The sequence below is a fragment of the Anas acuta genome, chromosome 4, assembly GCF_963932015.1.
Source record: "Anas acuta chromosome 4, bAnaAcu1.1, whole genome shotgun sequence".
In the NCBI taxonomy this organism is placed as follows: domain Eukaryota; kingdom Metazoa; phylum Chordata; class Aves; order Anseriformes; family Anatidae; genus Anas; species Anas acuta.
This window is the reverse complement of record NC_088982.1, coordinates 35965297-35982241: the sequence shown is the minus strand read 5'-3', so window position 1 is coordinate 35982241 and position 16945 is coordinate 35965297. Positions and strand designations below refer to the sequence as shown.

At 37.8% G+C, this 16945-nt stretch overlaps 1 long non-coding RNA gene across 1 annotated transcript in view; it reads right to left on the bottom strand.

The window, feature by feature from the left end:
* LOC137855973 (uncharacterized) overlaps window positions 1-16405 on the bottom strand; it is a 341358-nt gene extending 324953 nt beyond the window's left edge. The window contains exon 1 of the long non-coding RNA XR_011096097.1: window positions 16268-16405. This is a non-coding gene — a long non-coding RNA (uncharacterized lncRNA). The remainder of the gene's footprint in view (window positions 1-16267) is intronic.
* Window positions 16406-16945: the final 540 nt, after the last annotated feature.

Genomic DNA, 16945 nt, shown 5'->3' with positions numbered 1-16945 from the left:
ATCCATAGCAGGTCACCTACAAAACAACATCACAGTCATGACATAAAAAGTTAGCAGTAGGTAAGTCAGTGAATTGACACCACATTTCTCCAAAGGCCAAGCATTAGCTTACCTGCTTGTTTTAACTCAGATGACGAATGACAGTAAGAATGGCACTTCTTCATCTCTCATCCACTTGTTTGTTTAGTGGCTGGACAGCCCAGCTACAGTATTTCTTTTACATAAAGCTTATTAAGAGCATTCCTAACCAGAAATTTTAATGCTATTCTCTCCGCTAACATCTGCCTGGTGCATAAATTGCCACAACAGTCTCCCAGCTACTGTGATGACTGTACAATGCCTTGAAACAACACAGTCTCGGGTTGAAACAACATAGTTTTGTGATGGTCAGAATAATTATTAGCATCAGTCAACACTTGATTGAAAATAAAACAGATAAGCTGTATTAAAGCATCTTATTGGTAACCATTGAGAAATGAAATGAGCTAATTACTATTTCCTTTCTTTTCCCAGTGATCTGCAATCCCTGGATGAATGCTGTATAAACCAGAAAGGTTTTGTGGACATCCTTTAGTAATTGACCTCTAGCTCTCCCCATTTCATTTGCCCTAAGTGTTAATTGACTTTGAAAAAGCAGTATATTATCCTTTAAAAAAAAAAAAAATCTGATTTGTGCCCGCCAACATCTTACAGCATCAAAGCCTTGTTAAATCATAGCGCAGTACAGCTGGAAATGAATCTCCAGAAGAAATGGAAAGAGGGTGGGGGAAGGAAGCAGCAGCCTTGTCATTGAAAGAGCTTCACTGCCATCTAGAGAGAATCCGCACCAGTCAATTTTGCGAAGGGAGAATCAGGTTGTTAGTCAAAACATTTCCATTCTGATGCTGTTTGGGGGGGAAGGCAGAGGCTCTGTTCAGGTTCACTGCACCTGTACATTTTATAAACTAACTTTGTAGCAATTTGCACTAAAAATAACATATCCTGAAATATAATCTACCATAAATTCTACAGAAACCCTGGGAGACAGCTTTAAAGGTTCGCTTATAGGCTTTTCTACATTGAGGTATATCTGTACAGTTATGTTTCAAAGAAGCTCCTTTGAAGAGGTAGGTGCTGTATCTTTGCAGAAGGGAGCTTCAGTCACAAACAATTTACATTTTGACAGACATGCTATGCTCCCAGCAGCTGCCGTTATGATATTGCTTGTCAGTTAGAAACAAGGAATGTGCTATTTCAGGCTATGTTTTTTTTTTCTTTCAAATATATAAAATTGTCTTTTTTGACTGTTTGATATGCAGCAGCCTCACAGAGACCCAGTCAGACAGGGAACAGGAGGCACCCATGAAATGCATTACTAGTAGCAGTCTACTTGAATCCCACCAATGTCATCAAGTCTGCCTCTGCCCAAAGAGCAACTGAACTCCATTTAGTGGACGTGATGGGTCAGCTGCTATGAAAACTGGAGAAATGTTCCTCACCAACTGCACCTAATCCAGTTACATTCTCAAGACAGCCATCATATGCGTACATGGCTAACTGCATTTAGAACAAAAGAAATTAAGTTGTAGTTTAGGGTACAGTCAGCAAGCAGTGAAATTGTGTTACTACTGCACCTCAAATGAGAGAGTTCATTACTGCTGTCTCACAAAAACACTCCCTGTGAATTGCAGACCTCTTGTTCTCCATCACTGTTATTTACTTGCTAATTAAAGTGCATGATGAGACTTTCAACAGCAGTCCACAGGTTCCTGTGTCTACTGACTTGCTGAAAACGTCAACGCCCAAACCTGTCTGAGGCACAAGGATTGCTAGTATGAACCTAGTAACAACCATTAAAATGCTGCCTGGGTGTTTTTCATATTGCACTGCAACTTGCATTTGCTTCCTTAGTGAAACCCTCTTCAGCTTAAGTTATCTTGAGGTCTAAAAAGGTTAACTGGCCAGTAAGATGCTCCATGACAGTGCAAGGTACTTGCCCACTGTGGCAGCAGTGGTGAACTAACACTGCAGAGAAGATGATGACAGTGATTATACTGTAACTCAATGTGAAACATGGTGCATTATACAACTATGAATGGCAGTGTATGAATTATTCATACCCTTCATTCCTTACTAGGAGTGGGACCTCAAAACAGAATTATCAAGAAAATTAAACCTAGAAAAAACATTCTTAATTTTCATTGAAATACACTGAAAGCAGAAGCATTTGATTCCAGGCTGCCCTGCACTCCTTGACATTTTTCCGGACTGGATGCTAAATGAGACCATTCTGCACGCTCATTTTATATGGGCATGGGTGGCTACTCAAGGTGAAAGCAATGGAGACTGAAGCCTACAGAGTCTATTATGCAAACCGTAAGGTTCACTAAGCCAAGAACTGGTCTCGCTGAGGTGACTGGCTGTCTTCTCACTCCTATTAGTGGCAACACTGACAATTCCTGGATGGAAGAACATAGTAATTTTGAGTGATGGGTTTATGAGGATACAGCAATGACCACTTTGATGGAGTATTAGGAAACACTGAATACAGAAGAATGAAGTGGATGACTTACTAGATAGATCTTCCAGACCAAACGCCTTGTAAAATGCAGGAGGCATTGCTTCCATCCATTACAACCAACAGACTTGTCAGGAGGGAAAACCCCAATGCACCTTTAAAACCCAATTTGTCCTTTTTGCTGACAAACACAATTAAGCTGTGCAATTCGGGGAGAGAACAGTAGGCATAACAATAGTTATTGTGAAAGGACAAAGATTTAAACACAGCTACACTGTGCTCTTTGCTGTTACTGTGCTTCTTACCTTGCCCAGAAACCTTGAAGACAGTCCTGAAATAATGACAAAGAAGGAAAGCTCACCTTGTAAATTAAGCGTTAAAACTGAATTGGATAAATGTCAAAAACCAGACGGTTGTAGACACAGTATTGCTACTGGTGAAGCAACAGTGTGTAAATATATATATATATATTTATTTATTTATTTATTATTTTTATTTTTTTTTTAAGGCAGATAAATACAGCCCATAATGCTTGCAACACGTAGACCAGCCCTTCATCCGCTACATTTTACATCAGAAGTTGTTTTAGGCACTATTGCCAACAGACATTCCTGTTAATGTCAGGCACAAGTACATGAACTTAAAATAGAAAGGAAAGATAACATTCATATTGTGGAAATGAAAGGATAACATCTCTTTTGTGTCTGGAATTTATTGTGGAGTCAAAGGGCACTAAAGAAATTCTGTTTGATTTGTACATGCCACTGGATATAATAGGATGGGCTTCATGAAGATATGAATCTCTCAGCTTTTTTTGAAGGTTCGCTTACAATGTATTATATTTCAAGGGATATAAATAAAGCTCCTTTAAAGCCACTTACTTGCAGTATGGCTGTAATCAATTTACCTCAGGTCTTGATGCTTCCATCCCCCTTCCAGACTTTGTCTTGCTTATTGAGGCTCTGTATTTCTTAGGGTAGACTATCCCTCACTATTTTTTTTTGGTGAAATGACTGGTACAATGAGATGCTGTGCCCATTTTCAAGGTAACAGTCATGTCAAGGTCCAGTCCTTGTTCGAAATGAAATCCCCTAGAACATATTCACTCATGCTAGCTGGTGGGGTATTTTTGTGCATTTCACAAGTCCAAGAAAGAAACACATACATGGATTTCCCTCCTCTCACAGTCTCTTTCCTTATAGGTTCATTGACTAATGAATCTCATTCCAGATGTAGGTTCATGCATAAGCTTCTCATTAAATACCATCTAAATCAGCAGTCTAATGTTGTCTGTTTTGTTCCAGTGATCAAGGTAAGGAGTTCCAACAGCCTGTTACTTAGTGGCAGTTAATCCTCCTACAACAAGTGTCAGGGACCTGCCCTCTTGCTTGGAAAATCTTGAGGCTGACCATGATGGAAGATCAGCACAGAATCACACATGCACGTAACCATCATATCTGATATCAAAGTCTCCAAATCACATTCAGCGATAGCAAATATCATTGTGGCAGGGCATTAATGTCATTTACCACTTAAGCAGCCTGATCCAGGTGCTAATCAAGCATAAATCACTGTAACACCACTGAGACCAGTCAAGCTTCACCAATTTTCACCAGCTAAAAAGCTGTCCTGTAATATTATGATCTACAGAAGAGACTAACAATGCAGAAAAAGAACGAGCAAAGAGGTAGCAAATGAGTGCTTCAGAGCTCTTCTGTTCTTTCTAAGTAACCTCCAGGGATAATCTTGTCCCTGAATTTGTTCACTTTTTAAAGAGCTTGCACAACTTTTTGGTCAGCCTGTTTCAGACCTGACAGGAAGTGTTGTTCCACTTCTAATGAAGAGTGCTGTAAGATGCTTTGCAAACTGTTTCATGTTCACTTTAGAGGTGAGTTACAGGAGGCGAGCTGCTTGACTGGATAAAAAAAAAAATAGGTAGCATACCAGAGCCAGAAGGTACTTATGACTAGAAGCAGTACTGAATGGAAGGAGATGACTTGTGGAATTCTGTAATGTTAGTATTGATTTTGTTTACTTTACAAACCTGAAAGAAGGAAAATGCAGTAAAGTGATGAAATGTGCTGATGATACAAAATGGGTGAATCAACAAATACACAATAGGAAAGCAATAAAATTCACAGCGACTTGGCTAGACTAGAATCATGAGCAGATAAGTGGCTTACGCAATTCAATTTGGAAAAAGGTAAGATAATAAATCTGTGGACAAAATAACAAGAAAAGGGAGCTCTATCTTTAATGGGCAGAGAAGCAACTGCTCAAAAGGTTTGCATTTTAACATTTCAATGCAGGAAATGGTATGCTGTAAACTCAGGTTTCTCTAAAAAATCTTTCTCTCTGCAGACCTCCTCCTCCCCACAACCCCAGTAGTTGCTGCTGTATGGTAAAAAAAAAAAAAAAAACACCAACCCGGAGACAGAATTAAAAAGGATATCTGAGATTCTTCAAATTTGGCCAAATGACTCCTTTTTCAACAATAATATTAATAATAAAGAAACAATACTTAAGCACATAGAAATTAAAGGAGATGATCATAATACTGGATTAGATTAGGTATTACATACGCGACGTTTATAATATGCACTGGTTAATGAAATGAAATAAGACTGGGAAAGTAAGATGTGAAGAAGAAGACGGAGAAATACAAATGAGGTAAGACAAAATACTTATTTTGGAAGCCTGAGAAACAGGGTGTACATTTCGAAAGCAGTCAGGAAGATTAACCACATCACTCTTACTGGCTTTACAGAGGCATAAATTCCAGGATACTACTGTGAAACCCCTAAACATACTATTAGTGGGAAAGGGGACAAAAAGAAAAATAAAAAAAACAAGAACAATAAAAACAAAACCCTGACATCTGAGACAGGGATGCAAAATCCCAGAGCTGTCAAGATTACCTTATACTCTTTTGCCCTTTCTTGTGGCAGTATTTCCACTTTGCATGTCATACCTGAATATTTGCTGGAGCAGAGAGAAGAAATCAAGTATTTTGCCTGTACCATAATGCACCTTAGGAGAAAAATAGTCACTTTCATAGCTCATATTGCAGCAAGCACTTCACAAGACTGTACGCTAACAGAAATGTACGTCTGGTGCCTCATTCAACCCCCTTTCCATTCAATTCAGAAATGTCAAAAAGGAAAAACAGTAACAACAACAAACTGAATTCCCCAAGAGCAAAAGCCCACACTTCCATGGTCAACATACCAGTTCTCTACTTCACACAAGGAGCTACAGCAGAAAGTATTCACAAAATAAAACAAGTACCTGAACACTTTTCCTCCCTCATACATGTCCTGTCACTGGAAGAGGCAGCATACAACATCACACCATGCAAGCTCAACAAATGAGCAATTAAACCCTCTTTAAACAAATAACAAATAGCAAATAACACATAACAAATAGGAGTCCAGTAATTTTCCAAATAGGGAAACATTTGGAGAAGAGCTAATGAATGCTTAGGTCTTGATGTTCATATTCCTAGGTCAACTGCACACGTTTTGCATACAAAGAAAGCCTCTGTTTAATCACCTACAACACTAAGTTGATCTGGACCAAAGAGACAGTCTGAGGTCTTTCCATTTAATATCTATACATTGTCAGTAATGCATGTTTTTTCCCAAGCCATTACAGTCAAATTGATCCTACAGTCCACAATCCTCTTGTATGATCTTCAGTATCACCTGGCTGGACCTGAACATGATTGATTTGAGACTTGACCAGCCATGCTACTAGAAAAGCAAACTCCTTTTCATTGGTAGATACTATGCTTGCAACTCAGTCTGTTAAATCTGAATTGCTGCTACTAAAAGAATGGCAATAATAAAAGCAAACAGATCGGACAACAGAAAAAGAAAAGATACAAGAGCAAAGCTACATTTTCTGGCAGACACAAGTCACAGGTTCAGTTTCAGTGGTGGTCCACTTGTCCTCACAGGAGTCACCCAACTGTCTGTTGGTGTCTAGGCAGAAAAGCATTGTTTAGGCACCCTTCAGCTTACAGGTATTTGTTCTGGCATGCAAAAACATAAATCCCTGTAATACACATCCAACAGAACAGAAGAAAAAACACTGACCAATCTAATTCCATGGTTTTTACTGCCAGTTATAGGTTGCCACCTTTTTCTAACCACATGCTCCTTTTACATGTTCCTAAAGGATATCCCAGAGCTCTCACCTGATCTACCACGACAGCATCAGAAACAATAACCTGTATTACACTCTTATATTAAAGAGGCCAATAGTCATAAACATAGCAAAGCATACCCTTCAAGAAACATGCAGAAGTTTCAGACATTTGTGAAATCTCTCTATGAATTACTCAGATGATTACATCTCATATTTGTTTTAAACAACCACAAAAGGTGGGTGTCACACACAGAGAGAAAATCACTAATTTTCTAATATTTTGTGGATAATGACACTACTGCTAGAGGCTGAATACTAATTGTCTGAAATCAAAGTAAAATAAAAAGCAACCCTCAAATTGGTCATTTCCTCAAATCTGACAAAGGATCCTTGGAAGGAGATAACTTTCAAACTGTGTAAGGTATATTCCTGTAGGAGGCAACATAGCAGCAGGGCTTCAAGGAGGGAACCTGATCTTTTTTTTAATAGACTGACAGCTACAAGAGAGACCTCCAGCATATTTGCAAATGTGCCTATAGCTAATGAGTGCATGTGCAGCTCAGAAGGGTTACAGATCTCCACATAAAACTCTGACCTAAAGCTAACACTCAATTTAGAATCAAATTATAGGGGTGAAAAAAATGTGTAAATAATTCATAAGAATTTTAATTGACATTTCTTTTCTGTGGCAACAAGCACATTAGCATTATGGGTGATTACCTGCTTTTTAATCACTCTTTGTGTTATAGCTGTGCATTATATAAACTACCCAGTCCCAATACACTAGAACAATTTAATGACCAATTCTGCAGTAGTACACACACAAGTCACACAGTCACACAAGCCATCCAATTTTCTTCGGTGGAATCATATCAAGTGAAGGCAACTTACCCATGAGAATGTCTTACACCATACCTTAATTCCAAGCCAAATTATGCCAACATTTTGTACTCTCTGAAGCCTGACTGGTTTCCACACCACTAATTACAGGGTTAGGTATCATTTAATTCAGGGGCAGCTGATCCTTATCCTTTTCAGATGAGATTGGTGTCACAGCATGAGTGAAGAAACAGTACAGTATAATACATTTATACATATTCTCACCCACTTCAAGACTTTTTATAACAGCACTTTACCAGTATTATTAAGCCTACTATCTAAGCATCATCCTGTGGAGATATTATAACCTATCAATCTTTTTTTCTTAGCCTATATTCTTTTTTTTTTTTTCACATTAAGCAAACGCAGTGGTGCTAACTTAATGCTATCTAAGGGCTCAATGTTAAAGCAGTCTGGGGAGAGGAAAAGTCATACAAGCAGTAAAACCTTGGCCTTGAGATCAGATCTTCAGTAAGTCTATTTGCTACTAACTGGTATTGGCCATCTCATTTCAGGAGTAGCACATCTGTGTAAATTAATTTACACTCAGTGTATCATTAATGCACATCACCAACTTTGCCTCCAGTGTAAAGTCATGGGATTGAATGGGAAGTGATATCAGAAAAAGGTTTGAGATTATATTTTTTTTTTTTTTCCCAGATGCAATCATGTGTTGATAGATTTCAAGTTTCTTCTGAAAACCTTTGCTAAAGCTCTAGCACATTGCCTTCCACTGTTCTGCACAAGTCTGCCCTGGGAAAAGCTGGGGAAGATGACTGCCCAGGAGATTCTGGATAATTATTCTGCTCAGCCATAGCTTTCAGCATCCCCAGAGTTCCCAAATGCTCTCTCTTGTCAGGAAAAGTCATATCCCTAACACGACAAGGTCTATGCTGTTGTATTGGAAGATGTTTTTACAGTGAGTATTATGTATGCATCAACAGAAGTAGCAGGAGAAGCATTTATGGGAACACATAAATAATAAACAAGAGCAAAAATAAAATGAACTACGCAAGCTTAGAGATAAGAATTGTCTTTCTCTTTGAGAACTCTAAACATGCTGGCTGCAATGAGGCAGAAAGGAGATTTTTCAGTAAAATAACACCAACAGTCATTAATATAGTTCCCTGTATCCACAACAATTAAAGCACCCAGGCCACTTCTACGTGTTGATTTACAAGCAATGCCCCAATTCTGCAATTATGTATAACTCCACAGGTAACTAAATCCCTGAGTAGCTCTAACTGCTAGAAAACAACTCACATGCTTAAAGTTGTGCATGTGCTTAAGCATTTGCAAGAGTGGGACCTAAATTACAAATTACATTCCTCATGCCTCTGTGATTGAGCATGGCAGCTGTTTTACCTTCATACATCAACGCGACACAGCCACTGAGGTGAGAGAGAGTCTGACCTCATGATACTACCGGGAGAATTGCAGGTAAGCTGATTAAAGCTACTCAGACAGAAGGAGACTTAAAATATAAATTATATAGTCCTGTCAATGCCATGGGGACAGACTACATGGCAACTTCCACAGATCTACACTCAGCTCCACACAACCATGGTTTGGAGGTACAGCTTGAATTCTGGTATCACACAGAGGAGAAGGCACGTGGGGCAGCTTCATGCCAGAGCCTCAGTAAAGAGAAGATAGCAAAGCCGTCAGAATAATCAAGCTAAAAGCAGTTCTCTTAGTAACAATATTAATTGCATTAAAACTATAATTTTGAAATCTGGCCACTAGTAGGCTAGAAGGAAAGTGCCGGACTGCCATCTGCTGGCACTACAGCATAATTAAAGTACTGCACTACAAGGTTTTGAAGTTCCTTCAGGACTTGGCTCTTGGTGTATTTGCTGGTGGTACCCTGCCAAAATACCTGCACTGATATGCACTGCCAAAACACATGGAGCCTACAGCAATTGTATTAAATGCATCAAGAAATACAGAGATTAGGATGATTTCTGACACGTATTGCAAGATGTAATATGGAGCAACAGAAGTGAAGTCTAAAAAGCAAAAGATGTAGAAACAAAATAAAGGCTTCTTCATACCAGAAACACTGAAAGCAGGTTCTGCCCCAGCTAGTATGCAAATTTATGTAAATTCAATACCAAATGAAACTCTAGCAAAACAGAGAAGTATTTATCAGCTTGAAGGCTATTTTGTCTGAGGAAAATACGCACCTCTTGATGTACAATCACACTGCGTGTTTCCATGCCATACATCTCCATATAAGAAATTGTGTGGAGCCTTCAATTCGTTGCATTTTTTCAAACTAAAGTTAACATCTAGTATATACTAGTAGCGTCATGTCACTCTAAATTCATAAGCTATTTTGATTCAAAAAGTTTTCATAATAAAAAAAAAAAATCAATATTGCATACACTTTTTCTTAATAATCCCCAGGGTCATCCCTAAGCTATAAAACCATTTATGGCTAAAATTAAGCTGCCCAATTGTTCCATTACTTCCTAGTTCTCATTATGCACTAAAACATCCATTCAGCATTTTTTTTTCCTCTACTAATGTAACAGAAACTCATCTGCTCAAAAAGATTTATTGCTAGCTTTTTTTCTTGTGTTCACAAGAGATTGTTGTGCATTTTGCAGTAGGTCTTTATTATCTAGTAATGATGGCTTGCAAATTAAATTAGTTTTTAATGGCACCGTTAAATTCTAATTTATGTTTTGGAGCTTTGTTTAATTCATTTAGTTGTAATGTAATCGCCTTCTCACTATTATCTTACATTACATAGGAAGAACAAAAGAATAGTGACTTTTCTCCTCGTATTCAGTTGTTCTGCTTTCATTAAATCTTGTAACTAATTGCATTTTCCTGAGAAACTTTCTGAACTACTGTAGGCTTATCTGGGTGGGCAAACCGTGTGGTTGCTTGGCATTTGCAGCCCTGAAGGAGTCAAATAGGACAGTTATTGCAACTCACTGGGGTCTAACTGTACACGTGGCTTCTTCAGATCCTTTAGAGGCATGAGTCATTACTCCCCTACAGGTTTCTGGCAACAGTTATGCATGAAAATAGGGCAGTAAAGAAAAGGCAGCAGCTTTTTACCTTCACTTTTTCAGCTGTGAAGATCTGTCCCCAAACCAGTCTGTTGCTAGCACCTTCATAAGAGCTATTCTGGAGGACTGAAATGAGACTTCAGGAATGATTGCACCTGCAAGTCTACCTCAGAGTGATTTTCCTCCCGTATTCCCATCAGGTCATGTTCTGCCCTCTAAATCTTTGCTTTTGTGGTAGAGATTTCTTACAGGCTTCACACCTGTGCAGCAGGAGGTTAAAAGGAAAGTATTTGTTCAGTACCTCTTATAAAATACAGTAAGTCTGTGTGTAAAGACTTTGGAGGGCACTGTGCACTATAGATGATTTCATCCATGAGTTAATGTAGCCCTGCAATGTCACTTGAGAAAGATGTTTTATTGGGTGGAGAAACTAAAGCGCCAAGGCTAAAAAAATTTACAAAAGTTTATGTACTAAATACCTGGTACAAAGCAGATAGTACACTTTCAATACATGAGTTTTGAGTCAGTAAAGCTGGTTTTGTCTACAAAAATTCGTAAACTAGTTAACCTTGCAGTCAATCACATGTATTTTTCAAGACCTTCATCTCTGCCTTTCCATAACCCATGCTTTCAATGTTTAAAAAAAACAAACAAAACAACAACAATGAAAAAAACATAAATTGGTTTTAGCTTAGTAATTTAAAACAACACAGGAAAATATATGTATAAAAAAATTCTCTGTAATCTCTGTCTGCCATAGCACCATAAGCAAGCTGTTCAGGCCTAAAGAACAAGTATGTTCCAGATGCTAGAAGAAGAGACCATGAGCAAGGGCTTCCAAGGTCTGTTTCCAGCCCAAGTGACAACTCTGAATAACCCAAAGGAAGACAGGTCCCTTCTTCAGTGCCCAACTTCCCACTCTGTAACCTGATAACAACAGCTTTTAGCTGGGTCCCCAGTCTATTCAAAAAGATGGTTCACTTTTTACAAGCAAATGATTAAATCAATTCAAGTAAAAGGAAAAAAGCTAGAGATGTTTAAACTATCTCTACTATAAAATTGGAACAGGATGCATATAAATGGCACTGCCCAAGTACATAAAGAGAAGTAAAGAATTTTCTGAATTGGCATATTTTGGTATGGTTTCATTTCAGCTTCAATGTTTTCTGACATACCATTTCTAGAAGTGACCCTTGAGAGTCTTATCAAACTGAATTCATCCTCTGCAGTCTGCTACCCTCATAAATCCATAAAAACTGTTTCTGAATATTTGTGGCATAAGGAGTAACTCTGAAATGAATTACAGGCCTATATATGTCAAGGGACACCTGCATTATACATTTACGTTTTCTGATGTCGCAAATCTTCAGCTGATGTGGTTTATGATCCTTAGGTGTAAATTCAGTTTTGTACACTTTTGCATATTAAAATGTCATTAATGTGCCACTGTAAAAAAAAATTAAAAATTACTATTTTTCATACCAAGAGAAAACTTAAGGTTTTTATTGTATTCCTGAATACATATGATAACACACAAAGGTGTTCACATGGCAAGACTTTGTTTTTGTTTTTTGTTTTTGTTTTTGTTTTTTAACTATTTATCATTGTTCATCTCTAAAACTATATATAGATCCCCAACTGGCTGATTGCCTTAATGATGTTATCAATATAATAATTATCAACAATTATTTGTTGACATTATTTTAGAAGTTAAAATTATTTCAGAGAGAACCTGAAGTACTGCTGTGAACATATTTTGATTAATGCTTTTGTAAGTGTAAAATACCTTTTCCTCAAATGTATTGCTAGGAGACAACATTCATTTGCTTGTTCTTGACAGCTTTACCTTACTTCTAACAGGTAAAGTCATCTTCTAGTTCCACATCATTCTTAAATTTTTTCAAAATAAACAAAACTGTCCAAGATTATTCTTCTGAAGAGATTTTTTTTTGCACAAAAAATGTGAACACAAATATATTCAGACCAAAATATTTCTCATCTATTTGCTGCCGAATACAACAGCCAAAGATTACCTGCTACAAGACAGTCATCTAATTAGTATGACAGACCACTACAGATTTCAATTACTGTATCATGATCAGTGTCTAGAATAAAGAGGGAAATTTTGTAGAAGAAATCCATAGGAAATAAACTGGACTGACAACTGACTAGAATTCAATTTTCCTGAAGTGATATTGAAATACAGAGAAGTAGCAGTACATTGATTAAGTTTCAAACTGCTGCATTACTAATGCTGTCTCATGAACCTGTATGCTCTGTTATTGCCATGGCAACACGATCATCAGAGCAATCTGGAGAGCATGCAACACTACAGACTGTTCATTTACATTTGTGATAGACATTGAAAAGACTTGGGATTTAATAAGGCCAGATTTCTTCTAGTGCATGGTGGAAAAATGAAGCCTGGAACCCTAACTGAAGTGCATAGATAAATGCTACATAAAAGGAAAGGGGGAAATGTTCTCAGTATTTTAAACAAGTACATTAATGCTGGAGTTTATAATAGGAATTTCCACCCTCCACAATTCTCATGACTCATTATGTTACTGGAAACAGTATACTGTTAATGTCTTGTGCTGCATCCAAACAGAAACACTATTATTTTCATCTTAGCCACATCTGCTCTGCAGCTGAAGTAGTCTTCAAATTCTTACCTTTAATCTTCACCTCCAAAATCTGAGCATTTTGCTCAATAAATCACACTTAGACTTCATACTACATTTCACATAGTCCCAAATTTTTGATTGTTTATATCTGAGGTATCATGATGCACAGGTAATGAAAGCCTAAACAGATCTTAAAAACATCAGGATTTATGTCTTCAGGTTTATAATTCTAAGCAAAGTATAAGACAGCTCTGTATCAATCCCCTGGATACTACCTGGAGCCACTCTCTAAGCATGCACAAAGCTGCAGCCAACACCATCCTTTGGTGAGAGCTGGTGATCCAGTTTGCACCAGAAACAAACAAACAAAAAAAAAAGATGTTTTCTAAACATAAACCTCCCAGCATAAGGAGATGGTTTGGGCTGCCATTTCTGTCTAAATAACATCGCTTCACAAGACAGTACAATGTGAAAACCTTAATTTTCCCAGCTCTTCCTGTAAACCAGCTCTTCTGAAAAAAAAGATATTTATAGTTATGTACTACAAAAACTGGCTTTATGAAGAAAATTGGAGAAACAGAACAAATAACATTTCAAAACTTCAGAAAAATATGCTTTAGTAACATATAATGCATGTTAACCTCCATTCTATAGTCATGTGTTGTCTTTACAAACTGAAAATGACACCGAGGCACCTCTCCCATGCAGTAGCACAATTCACCCATCCCACACACATTAACCAAAGGCACATATTCTGCCTCTCTGTTAGGGCTGAGGGGAACCCCACATGCAGGAGGAGGAGGAGAAGCACCACAAGAGAAAGCGTTTCCCTCTGAGCTTATTTTTCTGTTTTTGTTTTTAATGGCAGTTATTCGCAACCCCTGAAATGCCACTGTAAATCCTGGAGAGAGAGATTAAAAGGCAGAGAGCAAGTGAAGCAGTCAAAGGCACGAGAAAAAGATATCAACTCCATTTCAGCTCCACATACATGGCGTGTATGTAAATAGCGATGGGCTTATATGGCATGTGTATATACAGAATTGCATGGACGATTTAGCAGTTTGTATGTTAACTGGAATTTGAAGCCAGCACAATCAGACACTTCAATTGTTATACAATCCCCCAAATTGAACCCAAGTAAACACTCAAAAATAATAAAAGCAATAACACAGGATTAAGCAGTATTAAACAGCAAACACTTCAGTGTAATTCAGAACCATTACAAGGTATTTCTTGTCTATAGTCATCTGTTCTTTGAACAATGAGGAAAAGTAAAATGCTGTCATTTTCCAAATGTATAATTACAGCAGTTCACAAAGCTAATTGCAAGCAAGTATCACCAGCTCCAGTCCCCTGCAAAGCAGAAACTTCGTGAACAAGAATGTAATTATTATAATTTGTCATGTTCCCACGTGCTAGGCTGCACCACCGACCCGGCACGTTTGCTCCAGAACTGCTGCAGGAGCAGACCTCGAGCCTGGCAACTACAGCAAGGGGGATTTTTCCTAGCAAAAGCTGATAGTTCATGTGACAGAAGAATATACTAGAGGAAAGCCACCTGTAAACACCCAATCAAAAGCAGGGGGGAAAAAAAATGAAATTATACTGAAATCAGCAGAAACTGTACCTGCAATTTCTTTTCAAAATAATGAAGGGCACATTTCTTGGCTTCTATTAAAATGCTGTGAACAGCTTTTGTGTTATTTTGACCAAAAAAAATCAGGGGAATCTGAGAATAGCAAATACTGTCACAAAATCAAATGCACAGATGGCCTCCTCATGTAGTTATCAGGTCAGTCTGGAATATGAATCAGAACCCTAAGCTCTGAATTTTGCCTCCATGCTTTCCATGCTTCTTTCTCCTTTTCTCTATCTCTTCCCCCATTTTTTTCCACAAATGCTAAAATACAGGAAAAATTTGCTTCCTTAATGAGATTTTGTAAACAACAAATAATAAACTCATGTTATTATACAGATTTAAATAATATTGAAGACACCTTCTAAGCCTCCACATGTAATATAAGGAGTAAAAAGTCACTACCTTTTCATTCCTTTACATTTACTGCTACAGCAACCAAAACATTTCCCACTTACAGAAAAGAGCCTACAACATATGCCAGCAGACACTCAAGGCTTTTTTCAGAAACTGAATTACCACTAGTGAAAATAAAAAACAAGGAAGTACTTCGCAAATGTATGCCACTAGACTTCAGAAACATGTTAACAACTTTTAAGTGTCAAGGGCCTGCTATATCTTAGCACCAAAAAAGCATTGAACGTAATTGCCTTTGACTCATAGATGTTTAATGTTGAAAGATAAGCCCTAATTCTGCTCCAAGAAGTATATACTTGCCATTCACTGCTGATATTAGGAATTATGATATAGACATATGAATCGAAATCATCCTGAAAAAAACGTCCATATAAGTTTAAGGCACTGAACTAAAATTGTGAAACTGAAGAAATAATCTATAGAGCTCAGATCATAACAACAACCACAAAATAAATAAATAAATAAATAAATAAATAAATAAATAAATAAATAAAACTAGATGATTTGTATCTCAGTAAGATAAAGTACTTATAGGGACACAATAATGCCACATATCATCCCATAAAAGAAACCCTAGGAGGGAGTCAGGGAGAATTCTCTCGAAATAACATCCTAGTTTATTACTTGCAGTACAGCATGACCCCATTCGCATGCAACATGGTGTAAAATGGATTTTGGAAGCAGTGGGAGCTACATTTATCTCTATGAGATGCCCAGCTTTCCTATGAGACTGGATATCATGAAAGACTTGCGTTGTACAAACTTGAAAAGGGCAAAGCCCAGCTCCTTTATTTCAGTGTTCCTCCAGCCTCTGCAGTTCTTTCAAGTCTTATAAAAGAGTCTTGGAAAAGACAGTATTTCCCCAATGCACACAGATGATCATTCTTCAGCCCAAGTGTGGCTAGTAAGATTAAACAGAAGCCCGGGTCTTGAAAACAGAGCTTTGAAAAACCCATAAATATAGGTGCAGCCAGATGCTGCATCTATAAAGAGCATATACTTAAGCTCCCTTCCAGCTGCACCCCATGACAAACCCTACCTGTGCACCATCCTTTTTCCACTCCCCATTCACCATCCCCACAACAGGAAATGGACAAGGTCTGGCCTGAAGACCAGGGACACAGGTCAGGAGGACACCATTGTGATGACCAGCTGCCTTGCCAGTACCTCTGTTTCCCCCCCCGCACCCCCCCACCCAAAATTAAAAAAAAAAAAAAAAAAAAAAAAAAAAAAAAAACACCCACACAACCAGGGCAGTGTAATTTCTTCTTGTCACCCCCACCTGTGGTCACTCCTCATAATGAAAGCGTAATGAAAGAAATTAACTGCACACTTTCTGAACTCAAAATACACATGACTGAATACAAAATCATAGCACTTTCTAAACAAAGGACAGGAGAAAATATAGTTTTCATGTTGAGCTATCAGTTACTAGACCACTGATAAATTATTGGGCAAAGGAAGTAAGGACTCTGTGGTGCAGGTGCAGTTTTTTCAATGCCCTGGTACAAATGATTGGGGATAACATGAAGCCTGGATTAGCCTGAAGAGCCCAAAGCAACAGGTTTCTCTAGTGTTTGTATTTCCAGACAACATCAAAAAGGGCAGGCAGTCTTCTTATTTGTTCTAAATACAGCAAGCAGTAATTGCACAGTTAAGCCATTTACGCAGTACCCTGTAATTTTATATATAGTTTTTTGTTTGGTTTGTTTTTTTG